Source organism: Alosa pseudoharengus, unplaced genomic scaffold (assembly GCF_046254945.1).
Source record: "Alosa pseudoharengus isolate Yale_2024_CS ecotype anadromous, Long Island Sound unplaced genomic scaffold, YU_APseudo_1.1 YU_APseudo_1.1_scf_3, whole genome shotgun sequence".
NCBI lineage: Eukaryota > Metazoa > Chordata > Actinopteri > Clupeiformes > Clupeidae > Alosa > Alosa pseudoharengus.
The window spans coordinates 19,030,867-19,045,634 of record NW_027468718.1 but is presented as its reverse complement, the minus strand read 5'-3'; positions in this window follow the sequence as shown (position 1 = coordinate 19,045,634).

Sequence of the window (14,768 nt, the reverse complement as noted above, 5' to 3'; positions counted from 1 at the left end):
ACACTGACACATACACACACACACACACACACACACACACACACACACACACACACACACACACACACACACACACACAAACACACAAACACACATGTGCACACACACACACACACAGACACACACACACACATATTGACAGGGACACACATGCACAACCACAACCACACTGAGAGAGATGCAAGTGTAAGAGGTGAATCATGGTATTCTCCAAGCAGACTTCCTGTGACAGTATCATTCAAGGTTACCGTCATGTGGGGAGAATAAAGAAACATACGACAGAGAGAGAGAGAGAGAGAGAGAGAGAGAGAGAGAGAAACAGAGCAATTGTGAGGAGAACATGTGTGAAAGAGAAAGAAAATATCTCCCTCTGACATCTATGTCCTCTTTCTTGTTCCTCGCTGTAATGCTTTGCCCTTACTTTGCTCTTGACTTTGCTCTTCTTTCTCTGGATCTTAAATTTTGTGTGTCCTTTAGTAAATATTTTAGAGGCATGTTTTCTACCCTGCAGCACACTGACCTCTAAGATCCCCATATGACCTATTAACCAGACGTTACCACCAACACTTGTTATTGTCTAACACCCAAGACTGTTGTTTATCCAAAAACAGAGAATAATCGCCCTCACAGGAAGAGTTGCGCTGTTGGCTGTGTGTAATCTAGACATTGGGAGTATTTTGCCCTTCCTGAGCTACTCAACACACACAGGCTGCAGTTTACATTGCATTTCCTCATTGTGGTCATCATGTGTTTGTTTAGTGCATGTGTGCATATGTGTGTTTGTGTTTTTTTGTGTGCAGATGTATGTGTGTGTGTATGTGTACGTTTTATTTTGTTACCTCGGAATTTTGCCCCTGAGGCAAAAAAAAAACAAAAAAACTAAAAAACAAAACAAAAAACAGCAACGTGTTTCTCTAATCATTTTGCCCTTATGGGTTTCAGCAAGTAGTTCATGCTTGTCGCCATTCAAAGCATTGTGCTCGCTAATTATGAGTATTTTGAAAATGCCTCACTTGGTTTTGCGTCATCCTGTCAAGGCTCGTTGGACAGCGGCATTGAGAAATGTCCCTGTGTCAGCTCTGCCCCATATACAGGCATTGTGCTGGATGCCAACATGCTATTAGGTCCCCTGAAAAACCACATTCCCCTGTCTCGGTGGCAAAAATAATAAGGACTCATCTTACAGGAATAGTCTTAATGCACAGACAATCCTGTGGTTAAATCATGTAAATCCCTATGTCAAAACAAGAGAGTCACATTAAACAAGAGGCCCTCAGTCTGACACGGACACTGGCAACGTCATATTACTGGGAGAGAGAGAGAGACGCGTGTGCTCGCTAAGCTCCTTAGCGGAGATGATGCATGGGGATACACAGGACTCCCAGTTACACTTAGCCGCCGTGCTTACAGTAAACGCAGGGAGCGTTATAGGGAAATGACGGTGTGTTGAGCCAGGAGATTGCAGATGGGGGGTTGAGAAATGAGAGTGAAGTGCATGACCCTGCAGTTTCTGTGTGTGCGCACGGCGTGACACAGCGGTGTCTGGTGGTGTGCAGACGCCAGCGGTGCCTAGGGCGTCTGAGCCGTTTGTCTTTCAGCTTTGCGCCTTGGATGATGCTAATGGTCATCGTCATCATTGTCATCATCATCATCATCATCATCATCATGATGAATGGCCACCATCAGCATCATCAACATCATCATCATCAGGTGGACATCTCAGTGTGTCTCACATGCTTGTCTTTGAAGTAGGAGTGTGTGCTTATTGCTCTTGCCTGCGTCTTTTTTCCCAGGGGTGGACTGGACTAGCGGGGTTGCTGTTCGTCGTGCCTGAGAATCAACTCTCCCAGGCTGCAGGGACTCTGTGCATCTCTCTCTCTCTCTGAAACACACACACACACACACACACACACACACACACAAAACAAACACACACACTCTTTCTCTCTCTTTCCCTCTCTCTCTTAAAAAGCCACTTTGTGTGGGGTGTGGGAGGCCGATGAATAGGAGTACTGAGGAGTGATTCTTCATTGGCCGGTAATTAGCGTAGCGTCATCTGAGCTAGCGTGTTTGTTGGCTTTGGCTCCTGCCGCCGCTGCTGCCGGCTGGCCCCGGCTGGCCCCGGCTACCTTGTGAGCTTCCCTACGTCAGCGGACTGGTCTCCTGACCGGCCCCCCGTTGGTAAACAACAGCCGACCTTACCTCAGTGTGAGGCAGCGTGACACCTCTGCCTCAGGAGCTGAGGAGGAGAGGCTCGCAAAAACACACACATACAAAACATGATGCAGGCTAATGCAGTCACACACACATGCACACACACACACACACACACACACGCACACACACACACGCACACGCATACACACACACGCACACGCACACGCATACACACACACACACACACACGCACACACACACGCACACACATACATACACACACACACAGACACATACACACATATAAGCACACGAATGCATACACATGGATGTGTGCATATTGCATTGTTCTTCAAACAAATGTGTGTAGGCATGCATGTGCGCTTCTTTGCACGTACACAATAAAAAGCCCCATATATACACACACTATATTTACTGTATAAACACACATCCATGCATCGCACACACATTAGCCTTGAGACAGAAGCACACACACACATTTGCCTGAGGGTCAGAGGAAATGTATGTGGAGTATGACGTGAGCTCAGTCGTTAGAAAATCATTTAGTTAGGCAACTCATCAGCTACCACAGCAGAGTGGAACATGACCCTGCCGTGTGCGAGGGGTCCAGCACTCGTATGGACACATAACGATCTCACAGTCCATTAGTGAATCACTGAGTGAACCAACTTACTGGGAACTGGCAACTCCTTTCTAGATAAAGTAGGATAATGACTGGCCTTGCATTCTTGGGCATGGCCAACTTTCACCTGGTTCAATGGACATTGTTCTGCAAGTCAGCAGTGATGTCATCCTCCGGTGGCTTGTTGTGTGTCAACTGTATCGGTGTGTGCTCTCTCTCTCTCTCTCTCTCTCTCTGTCTCTGTGTGTGAGTGTGTGTGTGTGTGTGTGTGTGTGTGTGTGTGTGTGTGTGTGTGTGTGTGACTGAATGTGTGTCTGGAAAATGTAGGACAGAAAAGGGGAAAACAAGAAAACAGAACGAAAGGAGGACAAAAAGGAAAGAAAGAAGAGAGAAAGAAAGAAAGACACAACTGGCCTTTTGCCTATATTTGCCATCTGTGTGGGTAAGATGTACTGTAGCATGCTATCTGATGAAAACACAGTAGTCCAGTGTTGGCCTTCCATACATACACACGCTGGTCCGTGGACACAATGTCTCCCTGTGTGTGCAGGGCCGCATTTGTAAAGCAAATGGACAAATGTCAGTGGGTCAGCGCATTGTCAAAACATCATTGTGCGCTGGGCATGTAAATAGTGGATTTACAGTTATGTTTGACCAGCGTGGGAGCAGAGAATGTACCCGGGAAACATTAACACTATTAGTTTGTAGCTCTGCAGGCCTGGCAGAAACAGCAAGCCTGCTGACCTTTCTAGGAACTGTGCTGACCGTGGGTAAGATGAGACCACTAATATCAAAGGCTATCCGTGTCACACCTGCCAACAGCTCTCAGGAAGGCTCGCACACGAGCACACTCAGACAAACACACTCACATGCTCTCACGCTCACAAGCACAAACACACTCACAAACACACTCACATGCTCTCATGCACAGGAGCACACCCACATATGCACACACCCACATACACACACACACACACGCACGCACACATGCACACGCACGCACACATGCACACACACACACACACACACACACACACACACACACACACACACACACACACACACACACACACACACACACACAAGACCCATGTCAGTTCACTGGATGGTAAGTGCTTGCACACTGGGTTTCCTGTAAATGGCGTTGTGCAATCCTACAGGAGGCCAGGCCGGCCTGTCTGACACCACATGCTACCCCAGAGAAGACCAGACTGACCTCATCAGCGGGCACCAGGGCTCACAAGTTGCACAAGGTCCCATTGATGAGTGAATCAGTCAGTCCTCCAACTCATGTTACGAAATAAACACCCAGGAAGTCACTTAAACAAGAGAGAGAGAGAGGGGTTTGACATCCATTTACTGGATCAGTCCTCAAACCATTGAGTCATGACACACGATACATACACAACAGTGCTAACATCTGATTAGGCTCCTAGAGAGAGAGAGAGTGTGTGTGTGTGTGTATGTGTGTGTATGAGAGAGAGAGAGCGAGAGAGAGAGAGAGACATGTGAAGAGGGTCAGCTGTCCTACTTGTGATGTAAGGGTATTTTGCTGCTCCTAAAATCCTGCAGTCTGTAAAGCTCCAGGTCAATAATACCTCATACCATTACATACTTGGCAAAATCACTACACCCCCCCCCCCCCCCCCCCAAATTAATAAGTGGATGGGTTTAATATTAGGGGCACTAGGTTTGGAATGACATGCGGGGGAGGTGATTGAACAGGCTGCTGTGCACTGAAGCATCTGCAGCTGCGTCCACCAGAAACAGGACAGGGACACGAGGACAGCGAGAGGACAGTGTGAATGACCAGCTGACGGAAGAGAAGAGCTGAGAACTCCGACGGTGATGGGTAGTCAAAAACACACACACATCACTTCTCTTTCTCTCTCTCTCTCTCTCTCTCTCTCTCTCTCTCACACACACAAACACACACACACACACACACATCACTTCTCTCTCTCTCTCACACACACACACACACACACACACACACACACACACACACACACATACACACACACACACACACACACACACACACACACATACACACACACATACACACACACACACACACACACAAACAGGGCATACATGTGTTTAATGTGTCACCACAACAAACAGACAGACAGCAGCGACGTCAGCAGTAAACTAGTAAACAGCCTGAGCTCACAAACAGGCAGTCCCGCCTTCTGGCTCTGCACACAGCGGTGTCTGTTTGGTGTGTGTGTGTGTGTGTGTGTGTGTGTGTGTGTGTGTGTGTGTGTGTGGAGGAGGGGGAACATGAGTATCTCGACAGCAGCTGTGGTATTACATCTGATTCCACTAAAAAGGGTCTCGCGGCCCTTCTACGTCCAACCACATTTCATAGACTGTGACACAACCCCCCCGTTACCCCTGACCCTGTCCCTCTCTCCCACATGTTCCATCTCTCTAGCAGGTGCCTGAGAGGAGGAGGGGTGGCCTGATGGAGCCACAGGTCACACCATGCTGTCCTGCTGTCATCTTTGCTGCTCCATCCCGTAACACCCCCCTCGTCCCAGCTGGCTACTGGCACTCAGCCCGCCTGCAAGACAGGCAAGGGCTGCTCAATAACACAGATAGATAGATAGATAGATAGATAGATAGATAGATAGATAGATAGATAGATAGATAGATAGATAGATAGATAGATCATGTATCATGTATTGTGTATCATGTATTCAAAAGATCAAAAGATCCTTTCACTGTTGACTCAGTCTATCTTACTTATCTGTTATTTGAATCTCTGTTTTTTTCTCTCTCTCTCTTTCTCTATCTCTTTCTCTCTATCTCTTTCTCTCTGGATTGCTTACCCCCCTGTCTCTCCCTCCCTCCTTCTTATCTTACATACATTTGTCCTCTGTCTGCGGCTGTCTTCCTCCACTTCCTGTAATCAGTTTTAGATTACACCCTCTCTCCCTGTGTGATCAACCTCCACTGTCATCCCCTTCCTCTCACTCTCCTGTGCTGTGCTCACAATCAAGCACATTTATCATCCATTACCCTAGTTTCCTACAGTCACACTGCCTGTATTCTCTCTCTCTCACTCTCACTCACACTCTCGCCCTCCCTACCTCTCTCTCCCTCTCTCCCCCTCCCTTTCTCCCTGTCACTCTCTATCTCTCTCTCTCCCGTGTCTGGCCAGTCTTGAAGCTAATCTTCAATCTGTGAGTGTTTTCCTTCAGGCTGTGAGTGACTCCGCAGGCTGCTTAGCCCACTGCTCACGTGCACTGTTTAAGAGGCTTACACTCTCCTCACACTCACACACTCTCTCTGTCTCCTGACTATCTCTATCTCTATCTCGCTCGTCCAAAAGTTTACTGCTCTCCATTTGACCTTTTCATTTGACCATTTGACCTTTTCAAATCCCTCTCAGTCTTTCCGCTGCCTTTTTACATTACATTACATTACATTACATTATATTACATTATATTACATTACATTATATTACATTACATTACATTATATTGCATAAGTAATTTTTTCAGGTCATTCAGAAAACACAAAAAAGTTAACCAAAAATTGAATGATGATGATTTAGGCAAAAAAAGAAAAAAGAATAATTTTGTCAAAAAATTACATTATTTTAGGAAAGTGATGACATTTGAATGACAATGCAAACACTCTAAACATGTTTAGAGAAGGTGCCAGTGTCATATCTATCCTTAAGAAACATATTTATTTACTGAACAAACATAGCCTATTTATCTATTACAGTTTTTTACAATTGTTTACACACGTTTTCAAAACTCCATACAACAAAACCCACAATTGCTCACACAAAATGCAAAATGACATTCAAACAAACATTCAAAATGTAAAAAACACATCTAGCAAACATTCGCCTCACATTACAAACACTTTTGTCATAATATGACATTTTGGATACATCATGTACACACTGATTTTGTGTGTGTGTGTGTGTGTGTGAGAGTGTGTGTGTGTGTGTGTGGGGGGGGGGGGGGGGTCAAACAAAAATAGAGTAAAAAGAAAAATTTTACATAAAGTCAACTTTTTGTAGAACATTACTGTAAGCTGAAGTCAGATTACTGAACATTTTCAAAGTATCTGCATTGGTTGTGAATATTTCAACCGGAAATCCTCTAGGAGCAGATTGAAAGGGTCCATACCTATATAGAGAGTATATCTATTCATAGACCTATACCAAAGTCCTTTTAGGCAAGTCCCTCCACTCGGCGGCCATACTGCCAACGTTTTATGGGCACTCATCGGGCACAGTCTTTGGGTCGAACTGCGCGTGCGCAAGGCTTCACGACACCAATCTTGCTCCAGCGGCGAGATCACAACACATGATTGGCACGATGTCTTCACAACACACCATATGATCGGCTCAATGTATTCACATCACACCACATGATTGGCTCAATGTATTCACATGTCGACGTTTTGCCGAGGAAGGGGTGGGATATGTGTAGACAACGGCCATATTGGTGTGACAAACTAGCCCCATGCATTTCTATGGAACATTTTTTGAGTGCTGTGTCTCCACATTAGAAAGTCTCTGCCTATACTAAGGCAATGATTGGATGGTGTTCAGTAAAGTAAAGAGTGTTTACACATGTGAAGAGAAAGAGTGAAGCACTGGTGATTTAGTGTGGCATTTTGATGGGTTGTGTTTGAAGAACGAAATCAAGTTACTTCCTGTTAGATTTTTGTGTGTTAGGTAGAAAATTGTGTGTGATGTTTTGCAAAATGTGTTTTAGTCAATTGAAAACACTGAGAATTAGTGTATGGTTTTGCAGATTTGGTGTCGGGTTATGATGTTTGGAGGACATGTTTAGAAAATTGTGTGACAAGCAAAGATTTAGTGTGTAAGCAGTTGAAAAAAACTGTAATTTATTCATGTGGTTGTGATGTTACAGTAACACAGTGTTTGTGTTGTCAGGTGAAACATACTGTAACAGGCTCTTTGTGAATATTTGGATGCTGTGTTGCTTTACACACATTTTCAAAACTTTGTGTCTATTTTTTAAATCTCTACACACAAAACCCAAAATTGCTCACAAAAAATACCTCAAATCTCCAGTAAAATGACACACAACATTCAAAATGTCATAAACACATCTTTAAAGCAAACATTCGCCTCACATTATAAACACTTTTGTCATAATATGACATTTTGGATACATCGTGTACACACTGTTGCTCAAAACCTAAAACTCCTCTGTCTTTCATGGGCTTTATGTACATGTATATTTCCATACAAGAGTGAAAGTCAACTACAGAGAGAAGTTGAGATTGCAAGCAATATTATAGTGATTTTTCCCCAAATAATTTGCTGTTGTGAATACAGTACTTTACTAACCTGACTCTCGCCAGATGAATTTTGTTCCGCCTAGCTCCACCTAGCTCCAATCACATCCATCTGGGATCGGTTCCGTTGAGAGGGATTTCAGCACAAGATTGTCAAGTCAAGTCAAGTCATGTTTATTTATAAAGCACTTTAAAAAACAACAACAGCTGACCAAAGTGCTGGACAGGCAAGTTACTGTAGTACGACTTGGTAGACAACAAAAAAAGACTACAAAAAGTGAGGATAACAATATTTACCGGCAAACAAACAAATAAATAAATAAGACAATCAGACTGTGTTAAACGCCAGGGCATAAAAATGGGTTTTTAGGTGAGATTTAAAAACACTCAAGGAGGGAGCCAGGCATATATGTTGGGGCAGCTCGTTCCAGAGCTTTGGTGCAATCACCACAAAAGCCCGGTCCCCTCTGCTCTTTAACCTAGAACGAGGCACAACCAGCCGGAGTTGGTCAGCAGACCTATAAGCCCTAAAGGATGTCTGCACCTTTCAGGAGATCTGCTATGTACAGTGGGGCCAGACCATGTAAAGATTTAAAAACAAATAAAAGAATTTAAAAATGTATTCTAAAACGGACAGGGAGCCAGTGAAGGGCTGCAAGCACTGTAATATGCTCACACCTTCGTGGCTCAAAGTGACTGAAACTCATAGGGCAGGTGACAGAGATAGAAGGGTCAAAGGAGGGGGGGGCGGGGGGGGGGCTTATCTGAGCTCTGATGTTGGAGATTTTGGAAACAAAGTACTGCAGAAATTGTTCACTACTCACTGAAGAGGTGTCTAACTCAACAGGTTGGTGTTTATTGAGAGCAGTGTTTATAGTGTTAAAAAGAATATGTGGTTTGCCCTGATTGTATGGTAGAGCCAATCAGGACGCAGGGCGGGAGTTTCATAGATGTGACGTAGCGTAGAAGCGACTGTGAGACTGTTCTCAGCGCCACGGGTTGGCTTTGATGTGAGTGCTTGAAGTAGCACGTCAATAGATGACGGACAAGTGGCTTATCCAATCTTATACAAGGATTTTTTAATAAGGGCAAGCCTTCTGAAGCACCACTCCAATGGATCGATCCCAGATGGATGAGTGGATCTAGGCGGAACGAAATTCATCAGGCGAGAGTCAGGTTAGTACTTTACAGCCAACAACAACAACAACAACAACAACAACAAAAAAGCACAATGCAATGACCACCAGATGTACATGGAGTTTTGAAAAAGCTGATTTTGCCTAAGGGCTGAGCTACACCAGGCACGTAACTGAAGCGTTCCGTTCGCGTTGGGTCTGCTGCAACAATTAGCTTCCATTATAATCAATGGAAGTAGCTACACCAGACGTGACAGTGGGGCGTACGTTCGAAAAAAATAGACCATTAATCTAAAATGGATTTTACGCGTCGCGAACGGAACGCTTCAGTTACGCGCCTGGTGTAGCTCAGACGTAAGACTGTATTTCCAAAGAAAGAAATGACTGACTACTATCAAATTACTTTTTCTGCTGTTATTGAATGTGTGTGTGTGTTGTCTGTATGCTACTGTGACCTTGAATTTCCCCTAGGGATCAATAAAGTATATCTATCTATCTATCTATCAAATTACTTTGCTTTTCCAAAGAAGAGTGTGTGCGTGTGTGCATGTGTATGTGTGTGTGTATGTGTGTGTGTGTGTGTGTGTGTGTGTATTGGGCGTTCCTAGGCATTTCTGGAGACACAGAAAAAAATCATTGAGCTACTATAATGGTAACTTGGGGACAAACAAAAATACAGTAAAATACAGTTTTACATAATGTCGACTTTTTGTAGAACATTCCACAAAATTCCGATTCATTCAAAGTATATGTGTGTGTGTGTGTGTGTGTGTGTGTGTGTGTGTGTGTGTGTGTGTGTGTGTGTGTGTGTGAGTGAGTGTGTGTGTGTGTGTGTGCGTATGTGCGTGTGTGTGTGTATGTGTGTGTTTGTGTGTGTGTGGGTGTGTGTGAGAGAGAGTGATGAGAGGCAGATGAGCAAAGTGTGCTGGCTGCTGATCAGACGAGCTCATGGTGGATAAGAGGAATGTGCCCAGCAGCAGAGGGGATGAGGGATAAGTGAGTTGGAGAGCAGGAGGAATGGACGGCAGGGGAGGAGGGGGGGGCACCTGTTATCCTGACCCCAGTGAGTGTGAAAGAGAAAGAGAGAGAGAGGAAGAGAGAGAGAGAGAGGAAGAGAGAGAGAGAGAGGGGACAATGGAGGAAAAGAGTGCGAGAAGACAGAAACCAAACCTGGGTCGAGCTGACTTTAGACTCAGATAATGTTTGGACCTCGCAGGGCTTTCACAAACACAACCCTCCGAGGACGTCACCTTGAGAAAAGAGTAGCGCCCCTCTGACACACAATGCAGGCACACTCAAACTAAGTCTATATAAAGGACAGAGTTCAAGAACTCTAGCACTTCTAGAAGTCTCCAGAAAACACCACAGTAATTGAAGGTGCAAAGTAATAGGGTTCAGTGTTTGGCTTGGTAGTTCTTACATCACCTAGATTTTTGTTACCCACAAGGAGATTGACATATAGTTACCTATATAGAGTAGTAGTGGTATGGAATCCTCCTATTTTCCATTGCTGTCTGTAAGAAAAGAAAATAAGCCTTAATAGAAGTTGTTTTCCCATCCAGTGCAATTTCTCATTGATCCTACTTCCAAAATCTTCCATAAGAAAAAACAATCCACTTAGCTTGTCATGTTCAAAAATGTTCTGAAACAGATGTGTTTGAAGGTCTTAGTGAGAAGGTCTCAGCTTGTACAGGGTCAGATAAATCCTGCTGAGCCATCATGCCAGGAAACTTTGAGCTCTTTTGAGTACTGTGTATGATTCATTTGCCCTCTCTATCATTTTAGTGTACCACTGTCCTTGAGGGGTTAAACAATAATTTGCTGACTATATGATTGGTGCACCTGTTGTCTTGGCAGCCAGAAGTTGATCGTTAGCAAGGTCTCAGATATATTTTGCATGCTGAACTGCAGATGCAAGGTGTACAGTATATGCTTATCAGAATGCAAACGTTTGGGGTAAGGACAACTGAATAATGTGAGGAGATGCACAGCATAGTGTACCACCATTCATTCTACTCAAATCTAGACATAAGACATAATTTGGCATGAAATAAAGTTAAAATGAAAAGAAGGTCAGCCAAGTTGAACTAATCCATCAGGTCATGACTGTGTGGCTTGGAGTGTGGTTGGTGATTCACAGAACCAAAGAAGCACAATGGTGTCCTTGTTGAGCTCCCAGCATAGACACTGGCACCGTCAGCGAAAGGTTTCATCCTCAACCAACCCACCAACATGAGAAGATGAATTTATGTCTGGTCCTGTGAGAATAGCTGAACGCATTACATTATGTGCTTACATAATTGCAAAAGGGTTCTCGACTGTTGTAGAAAGAAATGGCTGATCTTTAATACAATATCAACATTGCCCATTATCAGCAACCATTCATCCAATGTTCCAAAGGCACATACTGTTTACTATTCTATTACTATTCTGATATAATTTTAAAAGGCTAACTGAGAAAACATTTGAGAACCCTTTTGCAATTATGTAAGCACATAATGTATTCTGAAACCCTGATTAAAAAACAATGCAACTGATCTCAGCTTAGATTTATAAGTGACCCCAAACTTTTGACCGGTTGTGTGTGTGTGTGTGTGTGTGTGTGTGTGTATACATATATATATATAATATGACACATTTCTTGTGCTGTTCTATCAGGCCCATTGTGATGGTCGCAGAGGACTAGGTCTGATTCCACATGTGCAGGAGAGCAGGAGAAGCTCATAGAGAGCCAGAAGAGGGGAAGTCCAGTTAACTGAGGAGGAGATGAAGGGTCACCATAGTGTGTGTGTGTGTGTGTGTGTGTGTGTGTGTGTGTGTGTGTGTGTGTGAGAGAGAGAGAGAGAGAGAGAGAGAGAGAGAGAGATAGAGAGGAATACAACAGGAAGTTGGAAATGTCTCTTCAGAGAAAAAGGAAGTGGAGGGAGCCTGGGACTCTGATGAGGTCAACCCCCAACACGCACACACGCACACACACACACACACACACACACACACACACACACTCACACACACACACACACACACACACACACACACACACACACACATCCACATTCTCTCTCTCACATGCACAAGCATACCTGCCCACCAGCATACCGCACCCAAAAGCACAGACAAACACATATATTTCACATACAGAAGGCTCTTCAATCCCTGGAGTCGGTATCTGAGAGAAAGATAGCTACAGGAGCTGCTTACATATTGGACAACACATCACTTCCCCTTCACAATCTAGAGTTTGTTCAGTGGACGGTCGTTCAACTCCGCTGTGAGAAGCACCACTACAGGAAGTAATTTCTTCCCACTGCAATAACACTGTACAATGACTCCCCTCTGGCCTGGGATAGGGATACAAGATTATTGCCTACTTCAAATTTCACAACTAGAGCTATAATTTTTTTACATAGAATGGTAGTTCTATATGTTTATATGGTAACATATTTTTATGTATAATTGCTGCTGCAACATCACAATTTCCCCGTAGGGATGAATAAAGTACAGCACCCTCCACATTTACTGGTAACCCCTGGTAAAGATGAGTAAAAAATCCTCTGTTGGTGTTTTATCAAAGTTTAAGTTCAACAGAATCCATCCTTTAAGGTAAGCAGATTTATTCTGACCAAAAAAAAAATGAAGAGTTTGGTTCCAAAATGCTGTGTCCTCCATTTTAATGAATTTTCATTAATTATTTGTTTTAATTTTATTTTCCAAGTAATTTCAGTGGAAATGTAGTTTGGTATTGTTATTTGATTTATCTTTACTCAATCAAAACAACAGAACTACAATTTTATTTATATTACCTGAAATACACAATTAAATTAAACATAACTTATGAAGTTTTCAAAAATCGTTTACATTTTTAACCAAAATATACGTGCCACCCTGATTTTCTTTGGGGAATAAATAGAAATAGGAATACATAGGAATTAGCTGTAATTACCGGTATCTATCTATTTATCTATCTATCTATCCCACAATCCCACAAGCATAAACAATCACGCAAGGAAAGATCCAAAATGAAATCACACAAATATGGTTGAACAGACAGACACTCTTGTGATCATCCAATTGCTAGGGGGTGGAGTCTCGGAGTCAAGAGAACATAACGAAAACCTCAAACAGGAAACAGCTGACTTCTAAAGGTCCCTGTGCTGTTAACGGTCATAAGACGAAACTGATGGGGGAAAGAAAAGAAAAGAAAAGAGAGGAGAAAGATGGAAAAAAATATATATTTGGCTCCTCTTCACCCTCCCAGCTGATCCCTCACAGCTGAACAACAACAACAGGAAGTGCTTCTGTTCTTCTCTGGATGAGTTAGGAACCAGAGACAGGAAGTGCTTCTGTTCTTCTCTGGATGAGTTAGAAGCCAGAGACAGAATTATGGTTTCATGATGACATTGCAGAGCTTGCCAATGGGCCTGTATAGGACAAAAAACAGAGGAGACATTTTTTCCTGATAAAAGCCACACACAGCTGTTGCTTTGAGTAACTGTGTGAATGAAGCAATTGTCACCTCAATCACCTGCATAAGCCTCTGATAACCGTGGGAGCTGTAATTATTACAGTAATATCTGTGAATCATAGCACAGAATCTGACACAGTACAGACTAGAAGTCTTATGTTTACAGTAACAGTGGTATAGCCATTGGTAATCAACTGTAACAGAACAGCCAATTTCAGTACCTTTGTTCATGGAGTTTGGGTTATATGATCCAGGAAATGAGAGACCTGAGTTGACACCATAATACTTATATAAGCTCTGTCCATTAAGGATAAAGGTCATACCAAAGTGGGTATAACACTTTGACAAGATACAAAAAAGATGAAAAATAGATGTTACGTAATATTGCTAATAGATGCTAATATCAAACAAAATCATATTCCAAATGCATTCAAAATCATTACTTGTGCACAAAAAGAAGAGGTTGCCAAACAATTCATTCTTTGAAACAGATCCTTCTAGAATCAAAGGGAACAGATTCAGATTGACAAACTGAAGGCCTCCGTCATCTTGAGTGAGGAGGGAACTTGGAGGGTCTGACCAGACTCAGGTCTGTGCCAGTGACCCAGTTTGGCATTCTGCTGACCTACCAGCTATCCTGTTGAGGCCGAATGGGCTCCTTGGGACAGAGGGATTAAATTGCAATGAAGATGCAAAGATTAATAGATGATTGATCTACTCCAAAACAGTACTTAATTTAAACTTTATTTAAATGCTTTTCTACAGCAGAAGTCCCTTTCATTTCGGGCAGCAACTGAACAGGTTTCAGTCCTAAAGCACTATATCTAGACTGATGCCATAACAGACATATTTTCTTTTGCAATGGAGATTTTACTTCCTGTCAGGAACCTGAGACTCTGACACAGGGGGAAACGCAGACAGTGCGTACAGTGATGAATCTTTCCATTGGGACTGACACACTTGCCTGATTCACAGCTCATTCATGAAGGAACGAGAGCTAGGCATCTTTCAATCCAACTATAAGTGTCTTTGAGTGCAGTCATAGTCATCCAGTGCACACACTTCCTCT